This window comes from Mauremys reevesii, linkage group 3 (assembly GCF_016161935.1).
Source record: "Mauremys reevesii isolate NIE-2019 linkage group 3, ASM1616193v1, whole genome shotgun sequence".
In the NCBI taxonomy this organism is placed as follows: Eukaryota; Metazoa; Chordata; order Testudines; family Geoemydidae; genus Mauremys; species Mauremys reevesii.
The window spans coordinates 44080395-44098739 of NC_052625.1; the positions used below are offsets into that span (position 1 = coordinate 44080395).

Genomic DNA, 18345 nt, shown 5'->3' on the forward strand with positions numbered 1-18345 from the left:
GTCAGTCCTGGTGACCCCATTAAAATGAGGTTGCAGCCCACTTTGGGGTCCTGACCCACAGTTTGAGAACCACTGGTCTAATGTAAAGTACCACCCTGCCTACCACTTTTTTTACCCTCTCTCTCCTACCTCAGTGGGTTGTAACCAGCTACATTAACATTCCAGTTATAGACATTGTCCCACTGGGTTTCCCCATGTCCGCTCCCCAGGGAGAATTTCCAACTCCTCTTCCTTATTGCCCAGATGACAATGCCAAAAGCAGTGTTGCTTCCCTTCACAAGTGATATCTTGCAGGGCACATACACTGCAGCACAGCATTCCCCTGCGTCCACACTTGTGTGACTGCAGGACAGGTTATCTGTAAGTCAGGGAGAGACTCCACCTCACATGTCCCTTTCTTCCCTCCATTGGAAGGTGCCAGGGGAGAAAGAGAATGTATCCCCAGGGCTGAGGCAGAATGGGATTGCTGGTCTTGCAGCATACTCACCAGCAGGGGCGGCTCTACAAAGTAGGCTGCCCCAAGCAGCGCGGAGCGCTGCGCCGCCCTTCCCCAGTCCCGCGGCGGGTCCCCTCTTCCCGCGGCTCCGGCTTCCTGGGGAGGGCGGCATTTGGCTCCGGTGGAGCTCCCGCCGGCATGCCTGCGGCAGGTCCACGGAGCCCGGGACGAGCGGACCTGCCGCAGTCATGCCTGCGGGAGCTCAACCGGAGCCGCGGGAAGACGGGACCCGCCGCAGGCATGACTGCGGCAGGTCCGCTCGTCCCGGGCTCCGGTGGACCTGCCGCAGGCATGCCGGCGGGAGCTCCACCGGGGCCAAATGCCGCCCTCCCCAGGATGCCGCCCCAAGCGGGCGCTTGGCCCGCTGGTGCCTAGAGCCGCCCCTGCTCACCAGGAACCCTCAAGCCTTCCCTATCAGCTCTGCAGCATCAGAAGAGCAGAGCCTGGATTGGAGCAAAGGAAAGGCCTGTTTTCCACAGAATCCTTCCCTCAGGCCTGGAGCACTTAGAGCAGAAATCCCTGTGTGAGTTAATGTTGCTCTAAAAAGAGCTGCCAAGGGGTGTGTAGGTTCTTGACAACACCACACAAACTGATCTGTTTGTAGAGATACAGAAAACCCTGCACTGATTTCTCTGAGAGGATTCCCCTGAGCAGTTGTGGGAGGCAGGACCTTATTCCTTACCTCTCGTGACAGGGCTGTGAGAGTTTGTAGAGAGCCAGAGGCAGCTTTCTAGAGGGTTAGTTCAGAAATTCCCTATGGAACCTAGGGGCTGCGGCCTACGGCAGGAAGGAGCCAGGTGGTTGTCGGAGTGACTCCAGGAGGAATGCTATGGGATGGCTCTCTGATCACCCCTTCACTCTGCTTCTTCCCACACCCACCTTTGGGGTAAGTCCATCACCTCCTCCTTAGTGCGTGTGGGCTGGGAACCAGATAAGGCAGTAGAGAGGTTGCCCACTCAGCCCATGCACAGGAGGATCCATTGCAGCTCAAATCCTGCTTGTCACAGCCCAGAGGAATGCATGACACTGAGCCTGGACCCTGTTACTGCATTAGTCTGTGACTGGCCTCACTGGCTGACTATCTAGGAGAACAGAAACCCTTTGTTAGAGCAGGAGAGTTTCTTCAATGCAGGTCTCTTTCCACAGCTCCCAGAGGGTCACAGTGAAACACCTGCAAGTCTCTAGGAGTCTCTCAAGGAGTTCCCTGCTCAGTCACTTGGCACCCACTAGCAATGGTCTCTGACAGTGGCATTGCAAAGGGGAGCTCAGCAGATGATCTCTTCTATGGCTTCCTGAGTGGGAGGGAGTTTGGTCTTGTCATTTAAGGCCTAGCTGTCAGAGTCAGGGCTCCTGGGTTCTCTGACTTTGGAAGTGGGTGGAGTCTAGTGGTTGGAGCTGGACTGGTATCAGTACCATGCTTCCTTCCTGCCTCTGTCAATGACGTTGTGTGTGACCTTGCAGCCAGTTGCTTTCCATCCCTGTGCACCAGCTAACAGAGTTAATACTGACCCCCCTCAGAGGGGCTGGCAGGGGTCACTACCGTAATGACCTCAAGTTGGAGTGAGTTGTGCTCTTGGCAGCGAAGCGCCCAGATTCAGTCCCCATGGATGCCCAAGTGTCTATATGTGGCCATGGTTTGACTCACCTAGCATTACAGGCTGTTTAGCCTGGTCCTGGCCAAGCGCAGTGCATCTGCTCCTGGCCCTCTCTGCCACACAACTCCATCACACACAAGAACATGGCCCACCAAGGACAATCTATCAGCTCCTATCTGGTGTTCAGCTCCAAGATGGATGGTGAGCCCTAGTCAGACCACAGAAAGACAGGGTGGTGTTCTTTGGTGGAAACTGCTGGAGCTTCAGCCTTAGCTCCCACCTCAACCAACACACTAAGGCCTTCAAAAGTGGTCCCTGATCCCAGGTAAACAAAGTAGCTGAGCTGAGGCCAGGGTGGGTGGAATTACTGCTAGGTCTGATCCTAAGAGAAGAGCAGATTTCTCCTCTGCTCTAGGGAGATTCCCATAGGGAAAGCAGTTGGGGTGGGGGCAATACAAGCACTACCCCTCAGCCCTTGAATAGCAGGCAATTTGGACTTTGGGAGCCTGAAAGACAGGTGTGACAATGAGGGTTCTGTCACCCCAGGAGGAGAACAGAGGGTCTGAACCCCAAAGAATAAGCAATTGAATCAACTGATTCAATGCAGAATTATTGTGCCATACAGGTACATCATAAGGTCCTCTCATGGTTTGGTAACTGGTTAAAAGATAGGAAACAAAGGGTAGGAATAAATGGGCAGTTTTCAGAATGGAGAGAGGTAAATGGTGGTGTCCCCAGGGGTCTGCACTGAGACCAATGCTGTTCAACATATTCATAAATGATCTGGAAAAAGGGGTAAACAATGAGGTGGCAAAATTTGCAGATGATAAAAAAACTACTCAGGATAGTTAAGTCCCAAGCAGACTGCCAAGAGCTACAAAAGGATCTCAGCAAACTGGGTGACTGGGCAACAAAATGGCAATGTTCAATGTTCAAAATTCAATGTTGATAAATGCAAAAGTAATGCAAATGGGAAAATACAATCCCAACTCTACGTATAAAATGCTGGGGTCTAAATTAGCTGTTACCACTCAAGAAAGAGATCTTGGACTCATTGTGGATAGTTTTCTGAAAGCATCCACTCAATGTGCAGTGGTAGTCAAAAAAGAGAACAGAGGGCTGAGGCCTGTGTGGGGCAAGGAGGGCAGGGATTTGGGAAGAAAGAACAGAGGATTGAACACTTTTTAATGTGGGCCAGGATGATCAGTGGCAGGGCTGCAGTACAACCTGTTCCCTGCTCTCATCACTGGACCCTGCTGCCCTTCCTGTATGACCCCTCCAGCCATCCTCTCCCATAGGCCATCCTCACCACTCTCCAATACCGGGCTGTTTCCATAATGGAAGCAGGCTTGTAAGAGAGTTCACTCACCGACAGGTGCCCCTTCCTGGCAAGGCCTGCTGTCACAGCTTTCTTGCTGGGCTAGCACCCCCACCGATAGTCGCTAGGGCATTCTGGCAGTTTTTTGGCTGGGAAAACAGCCCTTCAGCCAGGTGACTGTCTTTTAGTCCACTCCTTCCTGGGTCACGCTCATCCCAAACGAAAAGTCCAAAAATGTCTTTAACAGAAACAAGGTCTTCCGTACCTTTGGGGGCTCTTCCTCAGCCTGACTTTGGCTCGGCCTGCCCTTGCTGGCCTTGGTAGCTCTTTCTATGGCCTTCTACGTCCCCTTTCTTAGAGACCATGGGAGAACCAATCCTACCCTGGATTCTAGGCTCTGCCCCAAGGCCCTGTACCTAACAGCTAGGCCTGCTCCTGTACCTTTGCTGAGCTTTTCCCTGGCTTTCCCCTCAGGTGGATCTCACTCTGTAATCCATTTGGCCTAGCTCCAGGCTTTATAGCCCACAGGCCAAGCCCCCCTGTTATATACTCTTCTCCTTAGAACCTGGCCCACACAGGGGGAAGTTCTATTTTTGTCCAAGCTTCATCCCTCGTCATCTCGTCGCTGTCACCGGTTGTGCACTTGTACAGCCTGCGCACACAGTGTCTCCAGCTCCACTGCCAGCTCGCTCTTCCTGCAGCCACTCATTCTCATTAACAACTGCTTGCAGAGCCTGTTCTGAAGCCTTTAGCTTCTTCTATAGTCTTTCTGTTACTGCCGCTGCATACGCCAAAACCTTTTCCGTCAGGGTCTGAGAACCCACCGTGGACTGCTCCACCCTTGTGTTTGTCCCTACTTCAGTCTGCTTCATCTCTGTGCCAACCATTTTGTCCTTCACCTCCCTGCAGCACCCAACAGGGTGTGTTGATGGAGGGACTGCAAGGTCCACGGCCATCCCTGCCACCTCCACGTTGCCTGCCTCATGTGAGTTTGTGTCAGAGGACACCTTCTCCTTTCTTTCTACCTTCTTGGGGCCCCGGCCCCTCGTTTTGCCACTCAGCAATTTCCTAAGCAGGCGGTGTCTTTTGTTATGGCCTGCTTCTCTGCACCCAAAACAAAGAACTCTTGTCCCCATCTTGCCATTAGGCCATGCTTGTACACTTTCTCATGCCCTGCTCTCCTGGGCTAACTTTCTCAGCACAGCCCAGGCATGCTCTCCGTGTCTGCTCTTTTTGTCCATGGGCATAGCAGACCCGGGGCTGATTTCCCTTTGCAGGATCTCTCACAGGTATTGCTGCTGCTGCAGTGTCTGTAACTTCTCCTGCACTTCCTTCTGCTTCTGTTGGTTTTCTGGGAGCTACTGGAGAAACCGCTAGATCTGCTTTGGCTGCTTAACCAGTCCCTGAAACTGAAGTGGGAAATCCAGTGACCAGCTTGGTCCCTCGGTACACCCGCTTGGGAGGACAGACCTTCCTTCAGCACCAAGACTTCCATCAGCCCTCACCGATCACAGGGGGAATTCAATCCTCCTGACTATGCCAATCGTAAACGAATCTACTCACCGTTACGTGTCCCCCTGGCGGCCAGGCATGGCATCACAGCCCTCTCTCTGGGCTAGTGTCCCCCATCATGGTCACTCCAGCACCATGGCAGTTTCTCTGCCTGGTAACTCAGTCCTCTGGCCAGGTCACCACCTTTAGTCCACCCTTCTGGGGCCCAGCTTGTCTCACACTAAACGTCCAAAGAGGACTTTCCACAGAAAGAAGTCCTTCTGCCATTGCTGGGGCTCTTGCTTAGCCTGCAGCTCTCTTGCTGGGCCTGGTAACCCTCTCCAGGAGCGTTTACGCCCCCTTCTTTGGAGCCAGTAGGGGAACCCAGTCCCACCCTGACATCGGTAGCAGCCCAGGGTCCTGTGCCCAACAGCTAGGTCTGCTCCTTTCTCTTTGCTGCACTTTTCCCTGGGCACTTCCTACCTCTCTTCTCAAGTTCCCCTCTAGGCTTTCCTTGCTGCACTGAACTTCCTACCTTGTTCTCGTTCCAGTTGATACACCAGCGGGGCTATATCACCACTGATGTCTGGCTCTTTAGGGGGAGGTACATGGTGTCTCTCAGTTAGGGCTCATTCTGTAATCTGCTTGACTAAGCCCCGGGTTGTGCAGCCCAGGGGAAAGCACCCTGTTACAGGCCTGCTCTGTCCACTCCTACTGTTACTGGTCTGGGGTCCTTGCTTCCCATATCAGACCTGGTTTCCAGAGGGGCTGAGTACACACAGGCCCCACTGCCTGGAACTGGAGTTTGCTTGTTTTGGTGACCCTGACATTCAGGCCCTTCATCATTCAGAGGCTGGCAGGTGTGGTGAGGGGGGCTGGAGAAACTCCACTGCGGAGTGGAAGGAGGTCAAAGAGTTGGCATTCTGGGAGCTGATGGGTTTGTTTGCCCTGCTGCGGCAAGTGGAGCTGGAGACCGGAGATGTCATATGAGCTAGACTATCTGATGCTCTCTTCGTGCCCGAGGGGCAGGAGCCTCCTGCCGGAAACGCTCTCAGGAGTCCAGGTTCGAGGACATCTCTGGGGAGCCCCTTCCTAGGAACAAAACCAGGGTGGTACGATGATGGAGCCGTCTCTGTCCCAGAGCTGGGAGCCAGGGACGGGGGAAGCTCCCAGCCAACCTATGCATCAGGGATCCCATTTCTCCCCCAAGAGACCCACATGCCCCAAGGAGTAAATGGCTCTTACCTCCATGAGGGAGTGGGGCCTTCCATCTTAGCCTCTTTGAGACCCAGCACTGCTTGGTTTGATGGGACGAAGTGACCTGTCCCCACAGCTCTGTGAGGTGGCTCAGCTGTAGGATGCGCCTGTCGGGGAGGCTGTACCAGATCCCAGGGCCTGGAAGACAGCTGGGAAGGAGGCTCCTATTCATTTCACAGCCAGAGATCCCATAGAAGGGCCAAGGGGAGAATAAAGGGAAGGAGGTGAAGTTAGCCCTGAGCCTCTGTCCCACCACCACCTCCTCAAAAGTGGAGCTTTCCGAGCTTCAGTGGGGCTAGTCGCTATGGCCCTGACACAACTGCCCTTCTGCACCATATGGGTCAGGGAGAGCTCTGCCTGGGAGCGCTCTGCCTGGGAGCAGAGAGAATGGGATGGGGATAGACCGAGGAAAGGGGGGAGGGGAATGGGTGTGAGGGAAAGAGCTATTGCCCCAGATGAAGGAATTTGGGGGGCAGAGGGAAGGACCCTGCTCCACAGAGAGGGGAGAGAGTTTCTGTGAGTGCCAAGGGGCTCCATTTTCCCTTCCACGAGCCCCCCATTTACAGTGAGCCAGAGCAGTACCTGCAGCAGGGAGCGGGAGCTGCTGGTGGCCTCAGAGGCACAGCCCCTGCAATGCCTCGGGCACCTGGCGCAAGTGCCGGATGATGTGGAGCTGGTGCATCATGTTGCTGTGACGTCCTCCTGCTGCAAAGGAACGAGAACCTGTCAGAGACTCAGACGCCCCTGAAGAATCAAGGGGATTAAGGGCACCTGGAACCAGCAGCATTTCCACCCAGCACCTGCCCACCTCTGAGGCCTGGTCTACACTAGTGGGGGGGGTCGAACTAAGGTACGCAACTTCAGCTACGTGAATAGCGTAGCTGAACTCAAACTACCTTAGTTCGAACTACTTACCCGTCCTCATGGCGCGGGATCGAAGTCCGCGGCTCCTCCGTCGACTCCGCCACCGCCGTTCGCGGTGGTGGAGTTCCGGAGTCGACGGGAGCGCGTTCGGAGTTCGATATATCGCGTCTAGATGAGACGCGATATATCGAACTCCGAGAAGTCGATTGCTACCCGCCGACCCGGCGGGTAGTATGGACGTACCCTTTGGGATGGATTCACCCTCCTGATCCCCAGAATGGAATCTTGTTGTCCTTTCTAGTGACCTCCAGTGCCAACCCCCCTCCTTGTAGGGTGAGCTCCTGCCACCTCCCCCTCAGTGCCCTGACAGCTGTTCCACCTCCAATCCACAGCTCAAGTTCTTAGAACCCTCCACCCCCACCCAGGTTGGGCAGGGAGGGGGCTCTTGCAGGGGGGCAGGATGGATTCTGGCAGCAGTGAATTGGGATGGGGAAGGTTGAGACCTTTCCCCAAGTCATCCCAGCCACTATTGCTGAAGCCGCAGGATGGCAGCCCTGGTGAATGGGGCAGATCAGCAGCCCCTGCTGACTGAATACTCCCATTCTCTCTACAGCAGGTCCAGCCCTGCCAGCAGCAGGACAAGCTTCCCCCGCCTATGTGCCTCAGCCCTGCCTGGTCAGTCACCATCACCCGTCAGTCCTTGGCCTCTCAGGCTGCCAGTGATGGGAGCAACTCTGGATGGTGGCTCAGGTGACACGAACACTAGGCCACCTCCACTCCCTGAGCTGTGTCATGCCCTGGCAAAGTGTCCTTACCTCCCCCACCCTGGCTGTGTTCCTGTAGCCCAGGAGCCTGCTGTCCCGGTGCCAGTCCCAGCACCACAGGTCTTCGTCTCATGGATGGTCAGCCCTGGGAAAAAGAAACACACACACATTTCTCAGTCTGGTTGCAGTGCTTGTGTCCTTCCAATCCCATTGGTGGCTGCACAGTGAGCAGAGTCCTTGCTGCATGCCTGGCCCAACAGAATTACAGGGTGTGGTGAAGAACAGAGACAGAGACACACAGAGACTCATCCTCCAGCCGGGGTCAGTCTAAGAGAAATTGGCTGGGGTCCCAGTCTCACTCTTCTATTGTGTGCCATTTCCTAGCTGGGTTCCTTACCCCTCTGGTGCAGCAGCAGCTGGTAGAGCACGGTAAACCTCCTCCCTGGCCTGCCGGCTGATGTCCTTGTCTGGGTCACCGATGAACAGAGCCAGCTGTGCCACATGGTGACCCATCCTGGGAAATTCTGCTGAGTTCTAATGGAAGGGAGGGGGAGAGGGGACTCCATCAGCATTTTCCTGCCAGCTCCCAGTCCCCCCCAGGCCAGGACTCTCCTTCCCCTCAGCCCCTCTGCAGGAGATGCTAAAGGACAGGACCTAGAGCTATACCCTTAATTTTCCCTGCCCGCAAGGGAGCCTGGAGCACAGGGATGTGGGCAGGGCCCTCCATGAGGACTTGCTTCCCCAGCTGCTCCAGGATGAACCTGGAGCATGGTCCCCTTAAAAGCCCAGAGTCACCACTTAACCAGGACAAGAAGAACTTGACTCAAGCCAAGCTCATTCTCTGCTCTGACTCTGCCTCCCCAAGAGGAACACTCCTAACCCACAGCCCCTGCAGCAGCAGATCCTACAGCCCGTTGGAGCCAGCCCACCTATGCCTGGAGTCAGGAAGCTGGGGTCAGAGGTCACTTACATCAAACTCAGGGAGGGTAATGGTGGATCTGAGCAGGGCCGTGCTGCTCCTAATGGCCCTGGCTCTCTCCCGTGACACCCTGGACACGATCCAGTAGTTAATGTGCTGTGGGGAAAGGAGGCAGCTCAGGATCAATGGGCAGGTGCACGTGTTGTGCTAATGAGCCCCTCCCCATCCCCCAGGGGCTGAGACATTGTGTGCAGGGTGGAATATCTGATTCATTGATTGCAGAGCTTTAGAAGGGGATTGTTGCCCCCAGGACAATGCTTGTATCCTGCAGCTCACAACATGTCATTGTCTCTCTAGATTGGGACAATGTTCAGTGTCGGGGCTGGTCTCATCCTCCCTGAACTCCTGATTCCTGAACAGCTCACCAGGAAGGAGACAGACCCCTCCCCACTCCCTGTCTCTCAAGTCCTTGGTCGGGTGAAGGGATTGAGTGTGAGCACAATCTCCCCAGGAATCTCAGAGCCCATGGGAGAGAAGGACTGATTCTCTGGGATCCTCCTGTTTCTCTAGGAAGGAGCCTGTGATTCTTCTCTGAGGACCATCTTCTGGATCTCACAGGAGGGGTTCAGACTCTCACTCCCCAAGCCAGCCAGGGGCCCTGTGGTTAGTGCTCAACAGAACCAGGCAGAGCTCTGGCTTGATGTCCCAGCTCCTTCCTCTGTCCTTCAAGGAGGAATGGCCTGACAGTGCATTGCACTGAGTGCCCTGAACAAGGATGGCCCACTGGGGGCCCAGCTAGGAGAACAGACTGGAAAATGGATCTAAGAGTTAAGGTAAAATTTCCCCCACCCCTCTCATCGAGCTCATCTCCAAGATGTAGTGGAGCCTGTCGGTGTCTGGGGACTCTGCCAGCAGGTTCTCCAACATGGCATCCAGGAGGTCTGGCAAGACCCTATGCAGATCCTGCAAAGCAAGGGAGAGCCATGGGTCAGAGTTAGGGAAAGTGGGGCTACACCTGCCACAGGATGGGAAGAGGGGTTTGGTGAGACCCCAAAACATATCCTGGCCTCTCTCATTCACATCCCACTGCACACAATTAGCAAGGATTCATGGCAGGATGACAGCTGGCTCTTCAATCCATGACTTTAGCATGATCTACCTGGACTTGGGTGGTGTCCTTCTCCGTGCTCAGGGTGAAGACGGATGGCATGCGGGGCAGCTCGAAGGAGGTGTGTCTCCAGCTCTGGCTCCAGGGCAGGTGTTATGGTGCTGGCAAGAGAGAGGAGCCGGTATTAGACTGTGCAGTGCGGGGTGGGACTGGCACCAACACGGATGTGAAACTGCAGGGAAATAGGCACAGGCTGGTGAGAATGGAAACTGAGGCACCGAGCCAGGGAATGACAAGGCCAAGGTTTCCCAGACACACAGTGGCAGGGCAGGAATAACAACTGTTCCCTGGACCCTGCTGCCCCTCCTGTATCTGATCCTGGGAGTGAGCCTCTCCCCAAAGCCATTGCAATGTTACTGGAGTGAAAAGAACAGCCCAGCCAGGAGAGAGTGAACTTTCCCATCACCTCTGCCAGAGGATCTACCCTTGGGAGATGACCTGGGGGTGGGAGGGGCAGTGACTCTCAGCCCTGGGCCTGAGCAGCACCGGGGTTAGGGGAACTGGGCAGAAGTGTCTCGGTACCTGAGGTTGCCCACAGCAATCAGGGAGTTAGCGAGGACGGTGCTGGGTGGAGAGTTATCAGGCAGCTCCTCAGTGAGCTCCTGTGAGACCCAAAGGAGACAAAGGTGCATGTGAGATTGGGGCCTCACTGACACTTCCCCATGAGGAGATTACAAGCCAGCACCCCACACAGCCGGCAGGATCCCCCCACCTGCCTCCCGCTCCTCCGATTCCTGCCCACTAGTGACCAATCTCAGAATTTCTTCCGTCTCTTCCCCCAATCTTCATCCCCAGCAATCCCTGCCCTCAGTTGCCCCTCCAGCACCAGCCATCCCCCATCCATTGGCCCAGAAAGCCCCCTTCCCCTCCCATGTCTCTGTCCTCAGCTGCTGGGCTTGCTCACCACCATCCTCTCCACCACAGCTGCCTTGCAGCACTGCAGCTCCAATGTGTCCTGCCCTCTCTGCTGTGCAGCGAGACACGCGGGGTGGATGGCGTGCAGGAAGATGAGCTGCTGGGCCTCATCCTGCACCTACCAGGAGTGGGGTTAGGGGAGAGAGAGCCAGTTAGCCAGGGACCTCCCTGCCCCACCCACACCAGCTGCAGGACTCAGGCCTGAATGGAGGATAGCGGGGACCCGACCATTGTCCAAATCACCCACGACTCCTATACAAGCAGGGTCAGGAACTGGGACAATGACTGTGGGGCGAGGAGACCCCAGCTGGTGTGTGACAAACACCCCCCGTCTTGGGGGTCCCAGATCATGGAGCAGAAATGTCCCCATTAGGGCTGGTGGATCATCAGAGACAAGACCCTCTGCAGGGGGTCAGGGTGCTGGGAAGGGGCAGGACAATCTCAGTTCCAGAAAAGCTGAGGAACGTTCGTACCTTTTCTCAGCCCTGGAGCTGCTCTCGGATGTTCTTGAAAGCAGCCTCCTCTGTGGCCACGTCCATCCATTCCTCCTCCTCATCCTCTCCCTACACCAGGGAGAGAAGGGGATAGGGTGATGCCTGCTGCCACTCAGGGGAAGGACAGGGGCATGGTGGAGCAATGGGCCCCCTTCCCACCTCCGGGACCCAGGGCAGATTGGGCCCCACACTCCCCGCTCTCAGTGATGCCTTCAGCCCCCAACTCCTTCAGGAGCCCATAGCAAAAAGACACCCCCCACACACAGTGTCCTGGATTCCCTGGGAGATGCCTGCCCCCCTCCCACAACTGGAGGATCAAGGACCAAAATGGCAGCATCTAGTGTCAGTGGGGTTCCCGTGGCTCAGGCCAGACACTTGGGCTGGGGACCCGCCCCCATAGCACTGGTCGAGGGCCTGGGCCTGGGGTGTTCACAGTCCCCTCCTCACCCCTCCCTGAGCCCAGCCTGGCTCCTCACCTGGAACAAAGCAGCTGCGCCCATCGGCCTCGCTGCTGCCCAAGTCCCAGGCGCTGCTGCTATCCCATGGGGAGCGGGCTGAGCTGCTGGTGCTGGGACAGGGATCCTCCACCTCCTGCCCTGGGGAGGCTGGAAGATCCTCAGTGACCGGGCAGGGTGATGCCTCCTGCTGGGAATCAGGGCTGGGCTCCTGGGGCCGGTGCTTCCCACACAACAAGCCCCGGAGCCACCCTGCCCGGCTCCCCTCCTGGGCTGGATCCTGTCTGCCTCGCCGCATCCTGGGCCAGCTCCTTTTCGGCCTGGCCAGTGCCTCTCCCACCTCGGTGCCTGCTCCGGAAGTGGGTTTCCTCTGCCAGAAGGCTGGGCACTTCCACCTCCTAGCCTGGTCGGGAGCTCCTTCCCCGCCAGCGGGGATGGAGGGGCCACTCTGCTCCTGGGGAAGATGGCAGCTGCTTCCCTCAGGCTCTGGAGCCACCTGAACATCCTCAGGAGCCTGCCCATCCTGGAACCGAGCGGGAACAGGCGTGAGTCTGGGGTCAAGGCAGCGTCTCACTAACCAGCCTTTTCGGTCCCTCCCCATCCCTGCCCCAGCCAGAGCAGCTCCTCCTCCCCCCACAGGGGTGCAGGGAGTGCAATCTCCATACACTGGCAGGAGTTCAGTGCATGATCTGAACTTGTCACCCCTGGTGCTGCAAGACCTGAGGAGTCTCCTCCTTTTCGAGCGCTGAGGTCAGTCACAAAGACCATCGGTCACATTGGACAAGCAGCTCCCTCCTGACGTCCCAGGCCACACTCCCCACAAGGCTAGAGAAGGAACAGAACCCAGGAGTTCGGACTTCTCCTGGGAAACCATTCCCCACATCAAAGTCCCTAGGCATAGCAAGCCCAGGGCCCCCTTGTTTCCCATTGATTTCCATGCTCAGCAGCTCACGGGGTCTGGCCCAATTCAGAGACTCTCAGCCTGGGGAACAGTATCCCACAAGGGAAGGGCTGGGAGCCCCATTGCTGGGACCTTTCCAAACACACTGGAGATGGCTCTGGAGAAGCCCCTCCCCGGTCTGAGAGCCAGGGGCTCCTGGGGGCAGGTTGCAAATCCAATCTCCTTTGGGAAAGATTCTCTCCCTCTTTCTGCCTCTCCCCATTCGGACAGGGAACCCTAATGCCACTCACTTGCTCTAGGTGATGGAGCGATGGATGGCGGATGTTCAGAGTCACCAGCAAGCCCAAGGCAGGCTGGAGAGGGTGGTGACCTGAGGAGTTACCCTGCCCAGTCAGCAGGCAGGGTGATGACACTGAGGATTGACTAGCTGTGAAAACAAGAATCTGTCTTATTGTCAAGGGATGGAGAAACTCAGCCAGCAGCAGGGGGTGCAGAACACTTTCCTAATGTGAGTGTGACAGCGCCTCCCAGCTCCTGACATCCCGACACTTTACACACCTTCCTGGAGCCTTCCAACCCCCCCTGGGCTTTAGGGATGAGAAACAGGCCTGGGGAGGGGAAGCTACTGGCTCAGAGTCACACCAAGTGTCAGAGCTATGGATGGGACCCAGCAGTCCTTATTTCCAGGCTCCTTCACTAACCACTGCTGCACACTCCCTCCCACAGCTGGCAATTACAATGAGGCCCTCATGTCCGGTCCCTCTGCCTTTGCATGTGCTCTGCTGTAGTGACTGGACCAGGGGACTGGGAGTCAGGACTCCTGGGTTCCATTGCTGGTTTTCCTATTGACCTGTGGGACTTTGGGCAACTTGCTCCCCTCTCTATGGCTCTATCCCCAGCAGGCAAATGAGGATTTCATACTTTCCCACTATTGGAAAGTGCTGGGAGAATCCCCCAGCAAAAGCTGCTCTGGCAGTGCTAAGCGGCATCTGACCATGAAAGGTCGGAGTGCACTGCCCAGGAGGAGGAGTGTTTGGCTCTGGGGTTTCACTATACAGAGGGGCCCAGCCATGGAGTTTGGCTCAAGAAGACCAATTCTCCAATTTGTAAAGGGCATTTTGAATTCCAATCCTGTGCTCCAAAGTGCTTGGTGTCATCTGCAGATTTTAGAAGCATACTCTCCACTCCATTTTCCAAATCATTAATGAAAATAATGAATAGTACCGGACTCTGGGCTTATCCCTGCTGGACCCACTAGGTGCACCCTCTCTGTTGGACAGCCAAACATGGAGAAGGACTCCTGGAGTGTGGGCTGTCAACCAGCGGTGCACCTACATTATACTAATTGCATCTAGACCACATTTCCCTCATTTGCTTGTGAGAATGTCCCATGGGACTGTGTCAAAAGCCTTATTAACCCCCAGATAGATCGCATCTACTGTTTACCCTCTCCACTAGGCCCGTAACCCTGTCAAAGAAGGAAACAGGATTGGTCTGGAATTATTTGTTCTTGACCAATCCATGCTCACTAGTCCTAAGAACCAAATTATCCTGTAGGTGCTGACAAATTGATTGTTTAATAATGTGTTCCAGGATCTTTCCAGATATGGAAGTGATGCTGGCTAGTCTGTAAGTCCCAGGGTTCTCTTTGTTCCCCTTTTAAAGATAGGTACTGTCTTGTTAATGGATGGGAAGATGTTCTTTTTCAGGGATCTCAGACGAGAACTGGGGCACTGGGCACTGCCACGAAAATGGAGGCAGGAACTTCTTCTCTCCTCCTGGCAAAGAACCCCAGGTACCCAAAAGAGTGGGACTCACACCCCTGAATGGGCTTTAAAAAAAGACAATGATTAAAATTTGGCCCCGACCATTTCTTGTTTCCACAGAGTAGACATTTTAGCAAAGTTTAGAATTCCTTGGTGCTAAACACCGTGAAACTCCCCTTTCTTCTTGACAAGGGGGTTTTAATGCCCCTTGTCTCATTCAGGCTCATGGCTGCCCAGAGCTCAAGAATTGTCCCTGTTCCCATTGGACCAGGGCCGCCCAGAGGATTCAGGGGACCTGGGGTCTTCCCGCGGCCGAATTGCCGCCGAAGACCCAGCACTTCGGCGGCAGGTCCCGGGGCAGAAGGACCCCCTGCCGCGGGACTTTGGGGCACTTCGGCGGCAGGTCCCGGGGCAGAAGGACCCCCTGCCGCGGGTCTTTGGGGCACTTCGGCGGCAGGTCCCGGGGCAGAAGGACCCCCCCGCTGCCGAATTGCCGCCGAAGACCCGGAGCGGAAGAAGCTCCGGGGCCCCTGGAGCGAGTGAAGGACCCCGCTCCAGGGGCCCTGAAAAACTCTCGTGGGGGGACTGTAGGGCCCGGGTCCTGGGGCAAATTGCCCCACTTGCCCCCCCCCCAGGCAGCCCTGCATTGGACAGATGGGGAACCTGAGGTACAGAGAAGGGAAGTGACCTACCCAAGGGCCTACACAGCAAGGCGGTGGCAGAGCCAGAAAGAGAAGCCACCAATCCTGACTCCTGTTCTAACAGACAACAAACCCCCCAGAGGCAGGGATAGAGCCCAGGAATCGAGATGGTGGGGAAATTTCACTGAAACCGTTTCTGTCAGAAAATCCCATTCAGTTTGTTTAAACCGGTTTGTTTCTTGAAATCATAACAAGTGGGATGAACATTCTTTGCAAAAATATTTTGTTGCAAAACAAAAGCATCTCCTCTTTGTCACAGTGTGTTAAATTGTCTCGTCGCACACAGAGAGGAGACACTTAGATCTCGAAAATTAGATAAGAGGTTTCAGTCTGAGCTAAGCAGTTGCTGCTCATAACAATTTCAAAATAATAGAATACAAATAAAATAAAATAGAATATTTCAGCTATTCTATTATGTCATAATCTGATCTGAGTAAACGTGGCAGGACACCTCATATTATGCACTGCACTTACTGACACTCTCCAATGGTTCCCCATCCTCCACCCACCCTGAGGTCGATAGGAGCAGATTGTTATCCCTACTAGAAAGAGGGAGAAGCTAAGGCTGAGAAAGGAGAATTGACTTGTTTTAGGTCACACAGCAAGTCAGTGGCAGAGTTGGGAATAGAACCCAAGAGCCCCGACTTTCAAACTAACCATTGGCTCTTGAATTTCATACATTGAATGACCTCAGTAAAGTGCTCTCAAATGAGCTCCAGACCAACAACAGTTCATAATAATTATTCAGCAAGTATTTTAGGAGAACTGGAATGTTAGAGACAATCATGAACTACTCAGAGACCATTAATGCAGAGAAGCAGCAAAATTTGTCAAACATATGACTGGTTATGACTTATTTACTTGGTCTTAAAAGAGAACAACAAGGACCTGAGTCTCCTCCCTGTCAATAACACCCTGCTCAGCCGATCACTGTCCGAGCACTATTTCAGCCTCACATTTTTAGGTGGACCTCTCACAATGGGAACTGCAGAGCACCCCCCGCCACAAACACACACACACACACACACACACACACACACACACACACACACACACACACACACACACTCTCCCTCCCTCCCTCCCTCCCTCCCTCCCTCGTGTTGGTGGGAGAGAAACAGGGGAAAGGACAAAAGAAGTAAGAGATGAAGAGAAAGGAGGGAGGGATGGAGGAAAAGGTAAAACAAAATGGACAAACCCCAATGTCCCCAGTGATTCTAAAGGACAAAATCCTTGGTGGGAAATAAAATTCTGCTACCTTAAGCTAGTGTTTTCCATGCCTAGAATTCAGCTGGCACCAGATGGATCAGACTGAACAGGTTCCAAACCCCTCTGAGGCTCTTACCTTCTAAACAGGGACATCTGTTTTCTAGTAAAATCAGTCAAAGGAAAGGAGAAAACTCGAAAGAGGTTCCTCCTGGTGCTCACGTACGTGAACCCTAATAGTCTCTCAGTCCTCAAAGAGAGACCTCGAGAAGGAGACTTGCTGAAGCAAAGCCACAGGAGTCTCTGAGGTTTCCCTGGCCCTGCTCCCCTGTCCTGCCTGGCTGATGTCAGCATCTCTCTGTGAGGTCACCACTTCCTCATCACCTTTGACCAATAGGCTGAGGTCCTGCAAAAGAACTTTGTCATGTCACTGCCACACCAACCCCTCCCCTGAAGTGCTAATGTCCTGCTGCTGGCCAGACACTTTGGAGGTTTGAGCTACTCCCTGTGGTGGATCACCCCACTTAATGAGTGTTCATTCTAGGAAGCAAGCCAGCTAGACAGTAAAATATCAGAGGCTGCTCCCAATGCTACACTCAGTTTTTCAGAAATCTCTAATGGCCAGAAGAGACCATTAGAGAATCTAAGCTGACCCCCTGCATATCACAGGCCTCCTGTATACCACAATAGCTACTTTTTGGGAAAACTCATTCCAGAAAGGCATCTAGTCTTCATTAAATGACATCAAGGGATGGAGAATCCACCACTTTCCTTGGTAGCTTGTTCCTGTGGTGAATCATCTTCGCTGTTGGATATTTGTGCCTTATTTCTAGTATGAATGTGTCTCTTTTCCCCTTCCAGCCATAGGGTCTTGTTATGCCTTTCTCTGCTAGATTAAAGAGCCCTTTAATACCCAATATTTTCTCTCCATTAAGGCACTTCAACACTTCAATTAAGTCACCTTTCAATCTTCTTTTGATAAGCTAAACAGGTTGAGCTCTTTCAATAGCTCACTAGAAGGTATTTTTCTCCAGCCCTCAGAACATTTAGTGGCTCTTTGCTGCCCCAGCTCCAATTTCTCAACATCTTTTTCAAATGAGGACACCAAAACCAGATGCCGTATTCCAATATCAGTCTCACTGATGCTGTGTCACCTCCCTATCCTACTCATGGCCCTGCTTCTACGTCTAAGGATGGCTTTAGCCCTGTTCACCACAGCATCACACTGGGAGCTCATGCTGAGTGGCTTCTCCACTATGGCCCCTAAATCCTTTTCAGAGTTGCTGCTTTCCTGGATACACTGCCCCATTCTGGAGGTGTGGCCGGCATGCCTTGTTGCTAGGTGTAGGACCTTGCATTTGCCTCTGGTCAAACTGGTTTTCTTTGAATGGGTCCAGCTTGCCAAATGAGCCAGATCACTCTGTATCACTGCCCTCTCCTCATCAGTAATTACCACTCTGCCCGTATTTTGTCACCCGCCAATCTTATCAGCAGTGATTGTATGTTTTCTCCCAATTCATTGAGAGCTTCTTCGGACCCTTAGTACCCAGGACCTGCTCCCCACAGCACAGTGAGAAAGGGCCGTCCAACCCTCCTGGTACATAGGGGATAAGCACAGTAGAAACACACCTTTAGGAGCTGTGTTGTCCATAGGCTCTGAACAACATGTGGGGGTCAGCAGCTTACAAATGCACTACAAACCTGTAGTGTAGACAGGTCCCAACTGTGTCTCGGTTTCCCACCCTGTAAAATGGGGAGAACAAACAAAACCTTGATTAGCTCTATTTGACAGTTGGGGAAACAGAGGCACCCAGCGGTGAAGAGACTTGCTCATGATCCCAAAGCCAGGAATAGAAAACGGTAGGTCTTCTGATAGCCTATGGCAGCAGTGGCTCCCCACGGGGGTGGGGCCCAACTCCCTGCTCCAGACATTGTGACCTGTCACATGGGGTCAAAACACTGCTCAGGTTTGGCCTGGTCAGGCCAAATTTGAGTGAGTGGTGTTGCAAACTGGTGCAATGCCTGGAGTGGGGAG

General features: G+C 54.2%; 1 long non-coding RNA gene across 1 annotated transcript; it reads right to left on the reverse strand.

Moving 5' to 3' along the window:
• Positions 1 to 881: 881 nt before the first annotated feature.
• On the reverse strand, positions 882 to 16495 carry LOC120400169. Its single transcript, XR_005595576.1, has 15 exons — positions 16450 to 16495; positions 12928 to 13064; positions 11758 to 12259; positions 11261 to 11350; positions 10777 to 10905; positions 10395 to 10474; positions 9864 to 9973; positions 9554 to 9667; positions 8756 to 8860; positions 8183 to 8319; positions 7837 to 7930; positions 6740 to 6862; positions 6146 to 6321; positions 3461 to 5992; positions 882 to 2299 (listed from the first exon to the last, which is right to left on the reverse strand). It is a non-coding gene; the product is annotated as an uncharacterized LOC120400169 (long non-coding RNA).
• Positions 16496 to 18345: the final 1850 nt, after the last annotated feature.